The sequence below is a fragment of the Rhinopithecus bieti genome, unplaced genomic scaffold, assembly GCF_001698545.2.
Source record: "Rhinopithecus bieti isolate Rb0 unplaced genomic scaffold, ASM169854v2 scaffold_4654, whole genome shotgun sequence".
Lineage (NCBI taxonomy): Eukaryota > Metazoa > Chordata > Mammalia > Primates > Cercopithecidae > Rhinopithecus > Rhinopithecus bieti.
This window is the reverse complement of record NW_016804499.1, coordinates 673,110-691,847: the sequence shown is the minus strand read 5'-3', so window position 1 is coordinate 691,847 and position 18,738 is coordinate 673,110. Positions and strand designations below refer to the sequence as shown.

Sequence of the window (18,738 nt, the reverse complement as noted above, 5' to 3'; positions counted from 1 at the left end):
TAGACCAGGTTTTGAAGGCTGGAAAAGCCTGGAGAAGGATCAATGTGCATTGTGCAAAAAGAAAGGACCCCGGAAGGAGGAATGTCCAGAGAAAGATAAGGGCAATAGCCATGACCAGGGAGTTTGGCTGGAGCCTCTGGCCACCAGCTGCTGTGTTCTGAGACCGGACATCGATCTAATTAGCCTAGCAGAGGTAGCAGGCTATGAGGACTGAGACAGACCAGCCTCCATTTCTTTGGGCCCCCAGGAGCCTATGGTCTCAGTGGAGATGGGGGGCCAACAGATGGACTTTATGGCAGATACCGGAGCTGAGCATTTGGTAGTGATGCAACCTATAAGGCCACTATCCAGGAATTACACAACTATTATTGGGGCAACCAGAGTCTCGGAGAAGAGACCCTTCCGTCAATCAAGGAGGTGTATTATTGGAGGATGAGAAGTCCAGCATGAGTGTCTATACCTTCCAAATTGTCCAGTCCTCTTGCTAGGAAGAGACTTACTCCAAAAACTGAAGGCGCAAATTTCTTTCAAGCCGCCAGGGAATGTGTCTTTAAACCTGAGTCAGCCGAAGACTATGGTATTAACCCTCACCTTCCCATGGGCTGAGGAATGGAGACTATATGCAGAAACAGCACTTAGACCAGAAGTGCCAGGACCACTTGAAATGTATGGATTACTTGCAAAGATTCCGGGAGTGTGGACTGAAGACAATCCACCAGATTGGCTGTAAATCAGGCACCAGTCTTGGTGGAGCTAAAGCTCGGAGTGACTCCGGTATGGGTTCGTCAATACTCGTTGTTCATCGAGGCCGTAAGTGGCATTCAAAAGCACATAGATTGGATCTTTAAGCATGGCATCATAGTGAAGTGCAGGTCCCCTTGCAACACACCCCTTTTGCTGGTATGGAAGCCAAATGACCAATATAGGCCAGTGCAAGATTTACGCACAGTGAACCAGGCTACAGTTTCCATTCATCCAGTGATACCTAACCCCCTGGATGGTTAGGTACTGGATGGTTGATGGGTCCCGTTCCCACAAGCGCTGCAGAGTTTACTTGCCTGGATCTGAAAGATGCATTCTTCTGTCTGCTGCTGGTCCCTGTGAGCCAGCCTATGTGGGGGAAAACTCAGTGTACCTGGACGTGGCTCCCACAAGGGTTTAAAACTCCCCAATGATTTTAAGGAGGCACTGGCATCATACCTTAGGGCTTTCACTCCACCCAATGACAAGTGTGTCCTGTTGCAGTATATAGATGATCTTTTACTTGCAGCCCCTACCTGGGTGGACTGCCTTCAAGGCGCTGATAACCTCCTCCATCTCCTATGGGAAACAGGATATAGAGTATGGAAAGAAGAGGCAAAAATATGCTCAGAAGGAGTTAACTACCTAGGCTTTGACATAAGTCAAGCAAAATGTGAGCTTGGCAGTGAACGGAAGCGGGCTGTGTGTGCACTACCTACTCCAGCCACCCAGCATCAAATGAGGGAGTTTTTAGGAGCACAGCAGGTTTCTGACATATTTGGATTCCAAGTTTCTCACTCATGGCAAAACTGCTACATGAAGCCACAAAGCAGGGGGAAAAGGAACGCCCCTCCTCTGGCGGGGGCCTGACCAGGGAAAGGCCTTTAAAGAAATCAAGAGAGCCCTACCACAGGCCCAGGCCTTAGGGCTGCCAGACCAGACTAAGCTTTTCTTCCTACATGTCCCTGAGCAAGAAGGAATGGCTATTGGACTTCTGATGATCCAAATGATGAGGTCATGGCAGCGGCCAGTGACATATTTATCTAAACAGTTAGACACCGTAGCACAGGCTGGCCCCCTTGCTTTAAAGCACTAGCAGCCACAGCCCTGCTGGCACAACAAGCCAACAAACTAACTTTAGGACAGAAATTAATAATTTGAGTGCCACACTCAGTTATAACTCTCATGGACCAAAGAGGGCACCACTGGTTATCAAACCCAAGAATGACTAAGTATCAAGGCCTCCTGTGTGAAAATCCATATATAACTGTAGAAACTGTCAATACTTTCAATCCAGCCACTCTGCTGCCCACAGACAAGCTGAGGGATCCCCTCCCTCAACATTATTGCATAGATGCAGTAGAGGAAGTATTCTCCAGCTGAAGAGACTCAGCAGATCAGCCCCTTGGAGGCCCAGATGTCGAGCACTTCACAGATGGAAGCAGCTTCGTATCAGAAGGGATCTGCCAAGCTGGGTATGCAGTAGTGACATGTGACTCAGTGGTGGAAGCTCAACCAGTGCCTGCTGGGGCATCAGCCCAGAAGGTGGAGCTAATTGCCCTAACAAGAGCCTTACTACTAGCAAAAGGAAAAGTAGTCACATTTATACTGACTTTAAGTATGCTTTTGCTACACTGTACATCCATGGGACAATACATAAAGAAAGAATTTCTAACTGCAGGAGGGAGAGAAATAAAGTATAAGGAAGAAATTCTACAGCTCCCAGATGCTGTATGGGCTGCAGAAAAGGTGGCTGACATTCATTGCAAAAGACATCAGGCAGCAGGAACTTCTGAGGCAAAAGGAAATAGGAAAACGGACATGGAAGCAAAGTGAGCAGCAATGATGACTTTGCCCTCTAAGGAGACAGCTCTGATTATGCCTCTCCTCCCAGAGATTTCTCTCCAGAGACACCCACCTACACTCCAAGTGAAAAGGCCTGGTTTGCACAGGAGAATGAGCGCTACATTGAAGGAGGATGGTGGAAGTTCTCTGATGGGAGATTAGCCATACCCGAGATGGTGGCTCCCACATTTGTTAAGCAGTTTCACCAAGGGACTTACATGGGAAAGACAGCGCTAGAGACTTTGCTGGGGCGACACTTCTATGTGCTACGACTCACCACCATTACTAAAACTGTGTATGAGCAATGTCTAACCTGTGCCCCAAACAGCCAATGGCAGGCACCAACCAGGCCTCCAGGAATTCAGGAAGTTGGAACAGCGCCTTGTGAGAACCTACTTGTGGACTTTACTGAATTGCCCCTGGCTGGGGGCTATTGGTACATGTTGGTGTTTGTCTGCACCTTTTCAGAATGGATAGAGGCTTTCCCCACCCGAACAGAAAAGGCACAAGAGATAACCCAGGTGTTGCTAAGAGACGTTATTCCCAGATTTGGACTGCCTTTAACTTTAGGATCAGATAATGGACCAGCATTTGTGGCTGAAATAGTCCAGGACTTCACTTGGCTCCTAAAGATAAAATGGAAGTTGCACACAGCCTACCATCCACAGAGCTCAGGAAAAGCAGAACAGATGAACTGGATATTCAACCAAGTGCTGAAGAAGTTCTGTCAAGAAACTAACCTTAAATGGGATCAGGTCTTGCCCATGGTCTTCCTCTGAGTCAGGTGCACCCCTACCAAACAAACTGGGTATTCGCCCTATGAGATTATGTTTGGCCAACCACCCCCAATCATAAATCAGATTAAAAGTTATCTCCGGGAACTAGGGGAATTAACTTTAAAAAAGCAATTGCAGGCTTTAGGAATAGCCATGCAGGAGGTCCATGGTTGGGTACAGGAAAGAATACTTGTAAGTCTCGTTGACCTAGCACATCCTTTTAACCCTGGAGACTCTGTTTGGGTTATGAAATGGAATCCAGCCACTCTAGGACCCATATGGGATGGGCCCCATACTGTAATCCTGTCTACCCCTACTGCTGTTAAAAGTTGCGGGTATCGGGCCCTGGATCCACAACAGTTGCCTGAAACCAGCGGCACAGGACAGGTGGACCAGTCAACAGGACCCAGACCATCCGACCTGACTGATCCTGCGACAGAACCAGACCACTGCAGGGAAAGATGACAGCCCTGCTCTGGCCACTCCGGAGGCTGGCCAGTCGACACAAGGCGGAAGCTTGAGGAGTCATCAAGCCCTGCTCTAGTCACACCGGAAGCTGACTAGTCTACGCACAGCCGAAGCTTGAGGAGTCTTCGTCAGATGAGTAAATGTGGATAGAAGTCTTAAGTTTGATTGCTGTCTTAGTAATATTAATTGTTCTGTTACACTACGCTATCATTTTTGCCAATCTCCCCTCCCAGGAGAGGACCTTTGCTGTCCATGTTTAGTATAGATATGCTGTTTACCATTTTCATTGTATTGGCACCCCTGCATATGCTAAAGGGGAAGCCCCTAGAGGCGCATTCCTACTGTATGCATGCCACATGGCAAGGGAAGACAAAAGTTAAGACTATCTTGTCCCCTACATATTATGAATGCTCCAGAACCCACCCAGGGACCTGTATCTACAATCAGGCAACTTATTCAGTCTGTGACCCAGGAAATGGTGAGTCCTATTATGATCCAAAATTCCAGCCTGGGATTTGGTTTGAGATCCACAATGGGATGAAAGAAGGGAGGCTTCTAAATCAAGTTAGAGTCTCACCTACTCAGAGAGAGACTCATCTCTGTACTATAATTCTTGCCAAGTGGCATTCACGGGATCTGCCTATCCCATAGTCTCAGCTACCACAGTGAGCTCAAGGAGTAGCAGTTGTGGAAAAAGGAACTGCATGTTTCCTAACTGCACCAGCAGGGCGCCAGAATTAACTTGCTGGATTGTGTATTGAGCTCCACCGGTTCCCTGGCTACCACAAAACAGCCCATGGTATATATTAAACTGTTAGCAAAACCTGATTGCAAAACAGATAGTTGTATTCTTAAAGATCTCACTATCCTGGAACCAGAGCAATCCATGTGGACTACAGGTTATCCAATAATGCTATAAAATGCGGCCAGGAAATAAAGGATAGCTTATATATTATAAGGAAGGTAAAAAGCCATTTCATTCGACAATTCCAGGTCCAAAAGGAGCTCCTCTCTCCAACAAAGAATCTGTTTGTCCAAGTAACTGAGAATATAGCTGACAGCCTAGGAATATCCTCGTGTTATGTATATGGAGGAACGTGCCAAATGGACAGGAGCCTGTGTACTAGGAGCAGCAGACCATCCTTTTTCCTAATTCCCCTAAAACAAGGAGAGGCTCTAGGATACTCTGTTTATGATGAAGTTAAAAGAAAAGTCAAAATAAGCATAGATACAAACATAAAAAAGGACACAGATATAGGGGATTGGAAAGAAAATGAGTGGCCCCATGAAAGGATTATCAAGTATTATGGACCCACCACTTGGGCACAGGATGGGTCATGAGGATACTGTACCCCTATCTATATGCTCAACAGAATCGTAAGTTTATAAGCTGTTCTTGAAATCATAACTAATGAAACAGCAAAAGCTTTAGACTTGCTAGCCCAGCAAGACACACAAATGAGGAATGCTATCTACCAGAATAGACTAGTATTAGATTACATACTGGCCCAGGAAGGGGAGGATGTGGAAAATTCAACCTAACAAATTGCTGCCTAGAAGTTGATGATAATGGAAAAGCAGTCATGGAAATTACTGCCAGAATGCGAAAACTAGCCCATGTTCCAGTTCAAACCTGGAAAGGGTGGTCTCCAGACTCCCTCTTCAGAGGATGGTTTTCATCTTTTGGTGGATTTAAGACTTTTACAGGGGGCTTCTCAGCCATCCTGGGCGGGTGCCTGATACTCCCTTGTCTCTTGCCTCTCCTCACCAGAAGCGTTCAGTTGACTATAGAAGCAGTCGTAACCAGGCAAACCACTACTCAAATAATGGCCTTGACCAAATATCAATCACTGCCCAAAGAGGAATGTGCGCCACCCTATGAAGAAATAGAAGATAGTGGTGCTTTCTATTAAATATTGCCTTTATGAAAAGCACCAAAGGGGGGAATGAAGTAGAAAATTAAAAATAAGAAGTTTCTCTTTCCTACGACAAAAAGTTATTATTTAAGGATCAAAGGCCCCATACAACCAACCTCCACCAAGTGGGAAGTTTAAAAAGAATATTAACTGCCTGTCTGTGAACCATTAACCATATCTCTCCTCTACATACTTTGCAAGTTTGTAAATTCCTGTTTTTTTCTGCTGCACAGCTGCAAGTTCACAAAACAGATAAGCATAGGCTGCAAAACATGTTTTCCTAAGATGTAAAACGTGTCGTAGAATGATTAACTGCTTTGTTCTTGCTTCTGTAAGCTTGCTTCCTGCATCACATTTTTCGTGCCCTTGCTTGCATAAAAGATGTATGTTCTCTTTGTTTGGTGCTCAGACTTTCTGGACACAGGTCTGCTGAGCTGGTGTACACCTTAATAAATCCTCCTGTAACCTTATTGGTCTCTCTAGCTCTCTGATTTCCCACTACAAGCTGGTTCCTTATCCACTCATAATTTCCCTTATAGAGCACTTTATAAACCATTTTAAAGTGATTTAACTGGCAAAATTAAGTATATACAGCACCTTACTTTTCATATGCATAATGAAAAATAATTCCCATAATATGTCAATTTCTGGGCTGAAAATTATTCAGATAAAATTCAATATCCATTGTATTTTATTTTTTTGAGATGGAGTCATGCAATTTGTTTTCTTCAGTACTGCTTAAAATAGCAATGTATTACAAAGAAACCCTATAGTGGGTGTCATAAATGAATTTCATAAAATTCACAGGATGTTGTAATAAGGAATCTTTGAAGATACATCTGTATCTGTTGTATCTGTATGTTGGTGTGTGCAGATGTACTTTGGCATATTGATGAGTTCAGTTACACAGACATGTAGACAGAGTATGTGTCTTTGGTAGCCACATATACACACAAAAAATATGGTAACGTTTGTTCTTTCTTGGCCTGTATATTGTAAGTGAATTTTTTTTTTAACTTATCTATGATCTCTGCAATGAGCATGTGTAAAACTTCTAGTAAAAGTTTAGGATTAATGAAATAATCCTCGGGAGGAGAAGGAATGTGAATCTGGCACAAACCAAAATAATTTCTCACTTACTATTTTGTTTTTGTCTGTTGTTATCTTTTGTGAACGTTTAGCCTCTTCAAAAGTAAAGAGGATATTTTTATGTGTGCTTGTAGATTTTAATGCAAACATTTTATTGTATATATATTTTTATTATATACAGGTTTATTACATATATGCAAACAATAACAGTGAACTCCTCAGCTCTATGTATTCATTCTTTCAATCCATTTATTTCTCCAACATAAGCCAAATACCTATTATGTAGCAGACACATTCTACCATTTCTCAGGATGCTTCCATCCTTAAAAATTTCATGTTTACCTCCCCAGCTGGAGCAAGCTGAGAGACTTAAAATTGGAGGATTAGGACTCAATCTCAATCGAAGCTTTTATTCCGCTTTTTCCTTTTTTTTTTTTTTTTTCTCGCTCTGTCGCCCAGGCTGCAGTGCAGTGGCCGGATCTCAGCTCACTGCAAGCTCCGCCTCCCGGGTTTACGCCACTCTCCTGCCTCAGCCTCCCGAGTAGCTGGGACTACAGGCGCCGCCACTGCGCCTGTTTAGTTTTTTGTATTTTTTTAGTAGAGACGGGGTTTCACCGTGTTAGCCAGGATGGTCTCGATCTCCTGACCTCGTGATCCACCCGTCTCGGCCTCCCAAAGTGCTGGGATTACAGGCTTGAGCCACTGCACCCGGCCTTATTCCGCTTTTTCAAATGAAAGCATTTTGAAGTTAGAAAATATTTGTAAAACATAACCTTTAAATACCCTCCTGAAAATGTGTAACAGTCTTAAATACTGCTATTATCATAAATACCTGATTCAATACATTCTGTACATCTAAGTATTAAAAAAAATAGCTGTACCTATTCATTTGAATACTGAGTTTTCTTTGGCTTTAAGTTTTTTGAAAAAGTAAGAATTACTTTGTTTAAAAAATTTGTTATTTTCATTTCAACCCTCTTTTTTGTGGTACTTCTAAGAAGGAAAATGTATTTAGATGCCAATCACAGGAGTAGAACTGCCTGTTCTCTATACCGTATCCCACTTAATGTAAGACACTGTGAATTATGGGATGCCCCCTTATTTTATGTACTAGTAAGAGAATGTTTAAAATGCTGCCAATAGGCTGAATGCAGTGGCTCATGCCTGTAATCCCAGCACTTTGGGAGGCCGAGGCAGGAGGATCACCTGAGGTCAGGAGTTTGAGACCAGCCTGGCTAACATGGTGAAACCCTGTCTCTACTAAAAATACAAAAAATTAGCTGGGCATGATGGTGTGCACCTGTAATCATAGCTACTCAGGAGGCTGAGGCAGGAGAATGACTTGAACCCAGCAGGCGGAGGTTATTTACAATTACATGCATTGGGTTTTTCTTCTTTTTACTTCTAGTGTATTTTGATGTTATTTTTAATTAGTATGGGCAGAGGGAAAAAAGATAGCTTCAAATGGGTAAACTTTTCTTTTAATGAATACAAGCCATGGGTGGCTGACCATGAGATGAAAAGATAGGCTTTAGATTCACACAAGACTGGGTTTAATTCCTAGCTTTTCTGCTTGCTAGATGTGTGACCTTGGGAACATTACTTATCACCATGTATGTTTTCCTGTATGAAAAAGAGGATAATAATATATCCTTCAAGGGTGGTTGTGGATAAGTGATGTATGTATATCTGGCATTTAATCCAGTGCCTCACACATGATTATCAGCATTATTAACGGAAACTACTGCGGCTGTTTTTAGCATTATTATTGTTGTTTTAAACCTGGAGATGGCTCTTACTTATTGACCTCAAGCTTATTTTGAATTACAGTATATTATATCAGACTAGGGAAGAAATGGATAATTCTTCGCTTAAATTTTTAGCTACTTTAGATGAGTGACCTGAGCGTAATCCTGCCCATCAAAAGGTTGTATTTTAGCAACTTCTGCTATGTCATTTCCCAGTGGGACAAGAGGCTTCCTTGTTGTCTCTTCCTTTTGGCTTTGGTGGCAATTTACAAAGATGAATCCTTGAGCACCCAAGATGGCATTCTCACCTATGGTTTTAGCACACGACAGTGGACTATAAGGTAAATCATGAGTTCCAGGGTGAAGAGTGAAAGTCTTAGCAGAATAGCTCTTAAGCTCTGAGGGATCCAGATGGATAGCTCCAGAACCAATCAGACCTGGGGTTACTAGCAGAGAGAGATTTGGGTCAGAAGTTGTTAGACAAACGGATTGGGATGTACAGGAAAGAGCAAATTTACATATATTGCCCCATAATTTTCAGTCAGTTTCCTAGTTCTGAAACTAGATCAGTTCAGTTAAACAGCTGTTTTCTGTGTTAGGAGGTGGCATGCAGATGGGCTATGCCTCTCTAGTTACAGAAGAGGAAGGTGGTGATGATCTGACATGTTTTTTGCTGCCTATATTACAAGTAGTAAGCTTAAGCTTGCAGGACCTCAGTTAAAAGGTAGGAACAATTTCATTGAGTGCAAGACAGAAAAGTGGAGGAAAAATCTGAAAGCGTTAGTTTGGAGACTTACAGCCCACAAAAAATTCAGGATTTAGTTCAAACTGTAGAAAATAATAAAAACTCGAGAACAACTGATAACATGTGTACTACAGTTTTTGCAAACATCATGTTTCTCCAGTTCCCTGTTAAGAAAAATAAATCATAGTAAGTCAAATTTACTTGCAAAGTAAGTCTTAGTCTTATTATATTTGGCCTGATTATTTGCATAAAGTGCAGTAGGAATAATTATTTGCCATACTGGATCCTTTTATTTTCTTGAGATGGAGTCTTGCACTGTCGCCTGAGCTGGAGTGCAGTGGCACTATCTCAGTTCACTGCAATCTGTGCCCGCCAAGTTCAAGCAGTTGTCCTGCTTCAGTCTCCCAAGACTAGCTGAGATCACAGGCACCCACCACCACGCCTGGCTAATTTTTTGTATTTTTAGTAAAGACAGGGTTTCACTATGTTGGCCAGGCTGGTCTCAAAATCCTGACCTCATGACCCACCTGCCTCAGCCTCCCAAAGTGTTGGGATTACAGGCGTGAGCCATGGTGCCTGGCCTCATACTGGCTCTTTTTAAAATTGCTTTGCTAAAACTTTTTTCCACGAAGAATATCAGGTTATACTCCTTGAAGCCTTGAGTCCAGTCATGAATTTATGCCAGGTACAAAAGGTCATAAATATTTAGATAAGTTGGGCAAATTCCTCTCCTCTTGAGGTTCCACGATAACTTGGGGTTCCTAAGCCTGTCAGAATGTGACATTCATTACTCATCGCAGGCCGGGAAACTTGTCCAGGGACTCTCTAGACAAGGTATGAGGCCAGTTTTTCCAAGGGGCTTTTATTGGCTTTGTAATTCAACTTTGACTCCTTAAAGTATGTGTTTGTATTTGAAAGCATGCCTTGGTAAAATAAGCAGCATCTCCACTCATTTTCTGTTACAAAAGAAAACAGATTCTTATTGCACTTATGCAAATAACCATACTGCCATAAGTTGAGACTACTCAAAAATAGTTTCTAAACCCTGAAGAAGTCAGGTAGAGAGAAACCACTATGCTAATTTTGCTTACAGGAGTGTACTCAGATTGCTGAAAGTTGTAAATAACTCAAAAAGTTCTTTTGACTCTGAAAAACAAAAGGATTAGCAATGTTTAACATATCACCTTCCCACGAGAGTTTTAGAAGTTTGTTGTTTTGTTTCTCTCTATTCACAATTTTTTAATTAATTAATATTTTAAGACAGAGTCTTGCTCTGCTGCCCAGGCTGGAGTGTAGTAGTGCGATCTTGGCTCACTGCAACCTCCACCTTCTGAATTCAAGCAATTCTCTTGCCTCAGCTTCCTGCATCGCTGGGATTACAGCCACAGGCCACCACCCCTGGCCTGTTTTTGTATTTCTAGTAGAGAACGTGTTTCACCATGTTGGCCAGGCTGGTCTCGAACTCCTGGCCTCAAGTGATCTCCCCGCCTTGGCCTCCCAAAGTACTTGAATTACAGGTGTGAGCCACCATGCCCAACTCACAATTTTTAAAGTTGTCAAGACATGCATACAAGAGTACCCTTCAGCATTCCATATCTAATTATAAACCACCTTTTGAGAAGGATTAAAACAAGACAACAATTGTCTGTGGGTGACAAAATTCTCAGGACTGGCATAGTTAGTAGGTAATCAAGGAAATTTGGTCATCTCTATGACACAACAATTTAACGTAAGACTTATAATTATTACTGATAACATATGCTGAGACACAGTTATAGGAATCTTATGCAATAACATATTTATATGAATATAACCCAAAGTTAAACACGATTTTATAATTCACAATGCTTTCTGTATGGTTTTAATACATCGAATAAGCTGTCTTTTTTTTAACCTTAGAATTTGATATTGGAAAGTTTGTCAAATATGAAAGGCTTAAAACACTGGCTATCCCAAAACAGAATCTTAGGTCAGTGTAAGTCATTCATTTAGCCAAAAACGATAACTCAAAAATTTTAAAAAGAGAAAAAATCCTTTACTCTGATAGGAGATTTAGCTTTCCAAACAAAACTCAGTAGAAAGAGCATGAGGCCAACTACATTTGTCACTTCTCGCTCCCCTCCTTTTGGTTTTCATTTACTCAAAAGGCAAACAAATCTTTTATTGTCTCTCAATATTACATAAAATCTTTTAAAGAGAAAATCAAATTTTAGTTTTGCATTAGTGCATCTTTAATGCTAAAGCCACTTTTTAATAAAATGTTATGAATCTATCTAGTTTTAATTGAGTATAAAGTAAGATTTTCATAACTATTTATAACTTTTTTTTCTTGTTAAAGAATAGATCAATGTTCAAAAAAGCCCTGTGATTTTCACATATGGGGCCCATTTTGTTGTGCTTTTAATATTTAATTTATGGAAGAAACACATAATACCCTTTTAATTTTTGTCAACTTGCTTACACACAGAATTCTTCACAAAGTCAATTTTCATAAACTTCCTATAACTTGCTTAAACTTTATTTTCTTCCAACTAAAAATAATTCTTTTACTTTCTAAATTAGACAACACTTGGTTTTTTTTAAAACCATATTCCCATGCCTTTTAAAAATCAAAACCCCCCCCTTTGTGTGTGTGTGTGTGTGTGTGTGTGTGTGTGTGTGTGTGTGTGTGTGTAAGCAGTTTTAGTTATGTACCAGGTGCACAGTCTAGGATACAAGACAGAACTGCAGATAAAGTCTGACTTTTTCCAGCACAGCTAGGAGGCATGGCTAACTCCACCTGACCCCAAGCCTTACCTAGAAATCTAATGGCTTCAAACCAGGTACACTGGACAATTTTCCACAGTCAAAGAAGCAGTTTATGATATTAAAGCACTTAGCAAATTTAACCTCTGACTTAATTTAGACCCAATGTCTAAATTTTGAAGACATTTTCATTTTACCAATAATTTTAAAACTGTATTTCCCAAAGATTACTGAAGTCACATGAACTAAAAGGCATTAGAGTTTCTATTTTTCTGACAAAATATGTAAGAGCCTTCATTTCCTTTGAAGCCAATTAATTAGAGCTCCTTTATGCAAACATCACTCAATACTTCTAGACAGGAGACGATCTAGCAGTTGTAAGTTTTCTTTTCCATTTTATGCATTTCTGACTTGTCCTGATTTCCCTCTTTTCTAAATAATTAGTCCTTCTACTTTAGGACAAGAATTGGTCATACAACATCCTCTCTCATATAAAATTTCTTTCTTTCATAACCTTTCTTACCATAAATGCATCTTCATATCCACAACTTTTGTTAGCTTTCTTCCCACTACTAATTTCTGATGCCTGCCCAAATCAAAAAGGTCAGGTAAAGCAAGGCAAAACTGAGCACAGCTTTAAGTTTTGAGAGGGACCTTTCTGCTTACACTTCCTGGGATTCCATGAGGAAAACAGAGGTTTCTCCTAAAATGGGGTCTGTGGCACCTTCTGTTTTTCCAAGGAGTCCCAGGTCTGTCAGAAATTACCTTATGTCCTCTCGTGTGGGCATCAAGAGTGGCAACAAGACTAGGGAAACAGTTCTGTCAACTGGAAAAAAACCCAAAAACTTAGTACTGTCCCCATTGTAAAGACGGATAAACTGAGGCACCACGCAGTTTAAAAATTCATGTTCACATAGAGTTAAGCTCCACAGTTCACTCTCTTAACTATCCTGTAATTCTGCCGACTCTATGCCCAGTCACTGATGCACCTGTATGGTAGCTCATGGCTCCCTTACAGCTTAGAACCTGGGTTTCATTCCTGCTCTACAGCTATATAGTTTAACAGTTTTTCCTCTGAATTTGTTGTATTCTAACACTATATAATTCAAATTGTATTAATATTACTGAACCTTAAAAGGGGCTGTGATGTCTTTAGTCTTTAGAAATATTAAACAGCCTATAAACAAAGGACTGTATGTTAAATAAAGAGTATTCAAATTTGTATGCACTTTAAAACTGAGACAATGTATTGAGAAACACACCTAAGAAACTGCAACCAATCTACTCTGGACAAAAATTTAGACACTATCTCTTCAAAATAAGCTATCTAGTTGTACTTATACATATGCTCCCATATATTGACAGTATTAAAAATAATTTAAAAGTGTCAAAATTATAGGCCTTATGCATTTCTGTGGGCTTGAAAAATATGACACAATATAGATTTTTTTAAAGTAGTCAGTAAAATGCATAAACTTCTAGGGTAATCACTGAAAATGAAAATAAGAAAAAGAGAAAAGTTCATAACAAAGGTAGAAATACTAGGAATAAAAGAGGGCTCAACATTAATAAAGCCTTGTTTTCGGTTGTGAATCTTGGCCTAAAAACATTATACACTATCCTCCCCTTCCTTTTCCTGTTGCAAAGATGTAGTGATGAACCAGGTTTGCTCATGCAGATGACAATACTCCTGAAAATGGTGGCAGAGAATTAATATGAAGGGAGTATGGTTCACTTAATGATCTCGTAAATTGGAACATATGACCCCTCTGCCTCTTGCATATCTCCAGACTACTATGAGAGAGATGAAATGGCTGTTTCTACCAGTATTTTATTTGATACTTCGTTTATTGAGTTCCTGAATAACTACTTTCAACACATTAACAGGATCATGAAAGCATAGCTACTCAAGTAACTAAATAATTACCAAATAACTTTTTTCCTCATCTCTAAAACATGGTAATGGACAGACTATTTTTAAAATACAACACAGTAACAAGTAGTTTATTCTTAAAACTCAGTTTTGGTTTGTTGTTAAGGCTATAGCTTGGGGAAAAGGAAACAAGAGGAGGAGGAGGAAGAAGATGATGATAAGGAGAAGAAAACACAGACTGGAAGGAAGGAAAAAGAACATGTGAGGGAATCAGAAGGCCTGTTATGACACCTTTTTTTCCCTCCCTGATTCATGAAATTTGAGTAAGTCCGATATCAACCAAAAAAAAAAAAAAAAAAAAAGCAAAAGATACACAAATAGTCACCCCCTAAAATTTGTTAAGAGATAATGCCAAGGCAGGTGGCTCACCTGAGGTCAGGAGTTCGTGACCAGCCTGGCCAACATGGTGAAACCCCGTCTCTACTAAAAATATAAAAATTAGCTGGATGCAGTGGCACGTACCTGTAGTCCCAGCTACTCTGGAGGCTGAGGCAGGAGCATCGCTTGAACCCAGGAGACGGAGGTTGCAGTGAGCTGAGATAGTGCCGCTGAACTCCAGCCTGGGTGGCAGAGCGAGACTCCCTATCTCAGAAAAAAAAAAAAAAAAAAAAAAAAGTGAGGTAATGCTGCTACTCACACCTGGCTAAAGCGCCAGCAGGAGGAGGGCGCCCTGCAGAGACTGCAGGAGAAGGAGGACTCCTCTTCCTTGCCCTGGCTGTTCCGCCACTGTTGCCACGGAGGCCTGAGGTACAGCACCCAAAGCTTCCTACCCACCCGAAGCACCCTATCCACCCAAGGCCTGGCAGGGCAGGACCGCAGGGCTCCTACTCCCCATTCTCGGCCTGCGGACTTGCTGCTGCTGCCACCACTAGCGCTGATGCCAGTACAACCACTGCTGCTGCCCTCAATGCACTGGCCCACCCTGCAGTGCTGCTACCACCTGGCCACTGCCCAGCCGAGCCCTTGCTGTGGCCGCAGCTAGCCGCCCTCCTACCGCTCAGGCGCACTGCAGTTCTTGTAGCCGCCACCAATCCCAACAACGCAAGCTGCAGCCCCAGGCCATCTGCAGGCTCCAGCCTCCAGCATCCAGCATGCAGCATGCAGGTGACTCCTCCTCCTCCTGGCACGGAACAGCTGGGCGGGCAAAGCCAGAATAGCCTAGGGAGGATTCAGGGAGTAGTGGCATTAGATGAGAGCCTCACCTTGTCATGCTGGCCACTGGGTGGCATGGGCCGGTTTCAGTGAAGGCACTCATACCCACCCACCAAAGTCCAGCCTCTCCTTTTGGCCCAAGCTGGCCAGGAACTGGGGCCTGGAGTGGGGACTGGAAACACCACATTGCCCGGCTCCCCAATCCACAGGAACCGCTGGGCCCACCAGGGCTTGCACTCCGTGGGGAGCCGAACCAGCAGGAACTCAGACCCAGCCAGCCTTCCCACCCAAGTGCTGTTCCCGATCCTGACGCCTCCACGCACAGGGCCCTGGCCCCGCGTGGTGTCCACTACGTGTCTGGCGTTCCCAGGGGTCCCAGGCGGTCTCTGCAACACAGAGAGGACGCAGGCCTGGGAACCACGGCGGGTGTGGGGGGCCCTGCCGTGCTCAGGATTCCCGTGGAAACGGTGCGCGCTCGCGGCACTGGAGCGGGAGCAGGAGGAGGTCGCCCTCTGGAGTCTGGAGTCTGGGGAGAGGAGGAAGCCTCCTTTCTTGGAGACCGCAGACAGCCGCAACCTCTGCCCCTGCTGGCAGGGCAGCCCGATAGCGCCCCGACGCCCCCGCTTCTTGCCGCGCAGAGTAGTAGCCGATAGCACCCAACCCGTCCCTGCCCTGCTGCTGTGTGCAGCACCGGATCGCGCCCCAGCCTGCTCCTACTGTGGGCAGCAGCAGCCCGGATAGCCCCGCAACCCGCCGCTCGCTGCCGTGAGCCATGCGGCCGTGGGTAGGACCCCCAACCAGCTCCCCGCCGAAGGCAGGGACGCCCCAGCAGTGACGTCCCAGAGCGACACAACCTGCTCCCCACTGTGAATGGTGCAGCCAGGGATCCTTAAGGCCCCCAACCCGCTTCCCACAATGGGCAGTGCAGCCCCGGAGAGCGGAGAGCACCCCCAACCACTGCCCAGCCGTGGGGAATGACGCCCCGGATAGTGTACCCGACCTGCACCCCTCCGCGAGCAGTGTAGCCCCTGATAGCGCCCCAATCAGTATCCCACTGTCAGCAGTGTAGTCCCAATAGCGCGACAAACCCGACCCCTGCCACAGGCAATGCAGCAGCTGATGGTGCCTGTAACTGGCCCCCACTGACTGCAGTGCAGCCCCCGACGGTGCCCAGAACCCACCCTACCACCCTGCGACGGGTATCGCCCCAAACCCCCTCTCGCCGCGGGCAGTGTAGCCCCCGATAGTGCACCCAACCCGGCCTCTGTTCATGGGCAGTCTGGGCCCCGATAGCCAGCACGGAATCCCGCCCCCCAACACCTCCCCGTACTGGCCACTCTTACTCTCTTGTTTGTTTTTTGGTTGTTTTGTGGCCTTCTCTTCCTTTTTTTTTTTCTTCCTGTCTTCCTCTTAGTGAAAGTGATTTTCTCTAATATGATTTAATTTTCTTGCTTTTACTTTTATTTATCCTTTGTATGTTTTTGATTTGAGGTTACCATGAGGTGGTCCCATAAAATTACAATGGAGCTGAAAAATTCCTATGACTTAGTGATGTGGTAGCCTTGGTAAGGTCATAGTGCAACACGTTACTTCACATGTTTGTGGTGCTGTTGGTGTAAACAAACCTATTGTGCTGCCAGTCATATAAAATCTAGCACATGCGATTATGCACAGTACAGTACTGGCATTGTGCTAGCGGTGGCAGCAGCAGCAAGTCTAGGGTCCGGGAAGGGAGAGTGGGAACTCTGCAGGGCCCACCCGGTGGTGTTAGTCTGTAAGTTTTTAACAAAAAACGTTAAAAAATAAAAAAAGGTAAAACATTTGTAAAATAGAAAAAAGCTTACAGAATGAGGATATAAAGAAACAAATATTTTTTACAGCTGTACAGTATATTTGTGTTTTAAGCAAAGTGTCATTACAAAAGAGTCATGTTTAAAACAAATTGAAAAGTTTATAAAGTAAAACCATTACAGTAAGGTAGGGTGAGTTTATTATTGAAGAAAGAAAATTTTAAAAACAAACGTAGTGTAGCCTAAGTATGCAGCGCTCATAAGGTCTGTAGTCGTTTACATGATGTCCTGGGCCTTCCCACTCACTCCCCGCGCGCTCTCTGACTCTCCCAGAGCTACTGCCAGTCTTGCAAGCTCTATTCATGGTTATTACCCTCTACAGGTATTTTATCTTCCCATGTTTATACTGTACCTTTTCTATGTTTAGAGCCCAGATACTTACCATTATGTTACGGTGGCCTGTAGTACTCCGTACAGTCACACGCTGCCCAGGTTTGTAGCCCGGGAGCAATAGGCAATACCATATAGCCTAGGTATGTAGTAGATTCTACTATGTTTGTGTAAGTACACTCTGTGATGTTCCACAATGACAAAATCACCTAATGATGCATTTCTCAGAAGGCATCCCCGTCGTTAGGCGATGCATGATTGTAATTTGATTAAAGTCTCATCGTAAGCGGAAGGACTGGTACCCAGGCCTGGCCAACCCCCAAAGCCCATGCTCTTAATTAGCCACTTTACTGCCTTTATAGTTCAGGAAATTCACTAAAATCTCAACTGGTTATGCCAATTTTTGATCAACTGGATTTCTTCTTGTTGTAAACATTTAAAAAGGAAAAGATTAGGATGGCAATTTGATAATGAAGTTGCTTAGCAAGTCAGTTCTGGTATCAGCTGTGAGTGCTACAAATTGAGAGGAGATCAGACTGAGAGGTCCTGGGGCTGTTCAGAGCCAGCCTGGCTACATCAGAGGCTGAAGATGGTGTAACTGGACTAAAGACAGATGCCAGAGACAGTAAAACTGGGACTAACGGGAACAGATAAGGGCACAAGAGAACTCCAGAACAAAACAACAGTCCACGAACCCAACATGTTTGCCACCCAGGAGTTCGAACTGTGGCTGACCTCTCCCAGCGCTCAGCACAAATTGTAGATCAGGAAGTCAGATGAGCAGGCAAGTTCACCCAGTCATGGAGTGGCCTTACTAGTAGCTCATGGCCCCATCCAAAGATTCCAGACATGATTCCTATTAGGGAACAGGTTCAAATGACCCAACAAATAGCATTCAGCATCTGCCATGTGTAAGGCACCCCTTTAGAGTGTGGGTGCCAAGAAGAAAGGAACGGGGCCTTAATTGCCAAGAACATCCAGCCAGAGGGCACAGATAACCCAATGTCCTTCGCAGGCCACAGCGGGGAGCAGGTCCCCAGGAATTTTGCTGGGAATGGTAGTGCCTGCCATTGCCGCCTCCCCACCACACTCCTCAGCATCAGGTGGTTTTCTGTTTCCAGGGCACAGCCTGGGCCTCCCCTGTGTGCCCTGAACTGAGGATGTCTTTTCCTACCTGTAAAACTCATCACATCCTTCATAATCACCTAGAAAGCTGTCTCCGTGGGGGAGCCTCGTCCCCATTGCCTTATATTCTGCATTGACCTGCACCCTCCCTCTGGCTGCCGTGCATTGGGAGCTTGCTCATTTGTCCTGCCCATCAGACAGTAGGGTCCTCAAAAGCAGGCACATCCATTTTCCCCAGAGCCTGGCATTTATTGAGTGCCTGTGTGGACCAGATG

General features: G+C 43.8%; 1 pseudogene; it reads right to left on the bottom strand.

The window, feature by feature from the left end:
• The window catches only part of LOC108527480 (nuclear factor NF-kappa-B p100 subunit-like), a 38,662-nt pseudogene extending 20,253 nt beyond the window's left edge, over positions 1-18,409 (bottom strand).
• Positions 18,410-18,738: the final 329 nt, after the last annotated feature.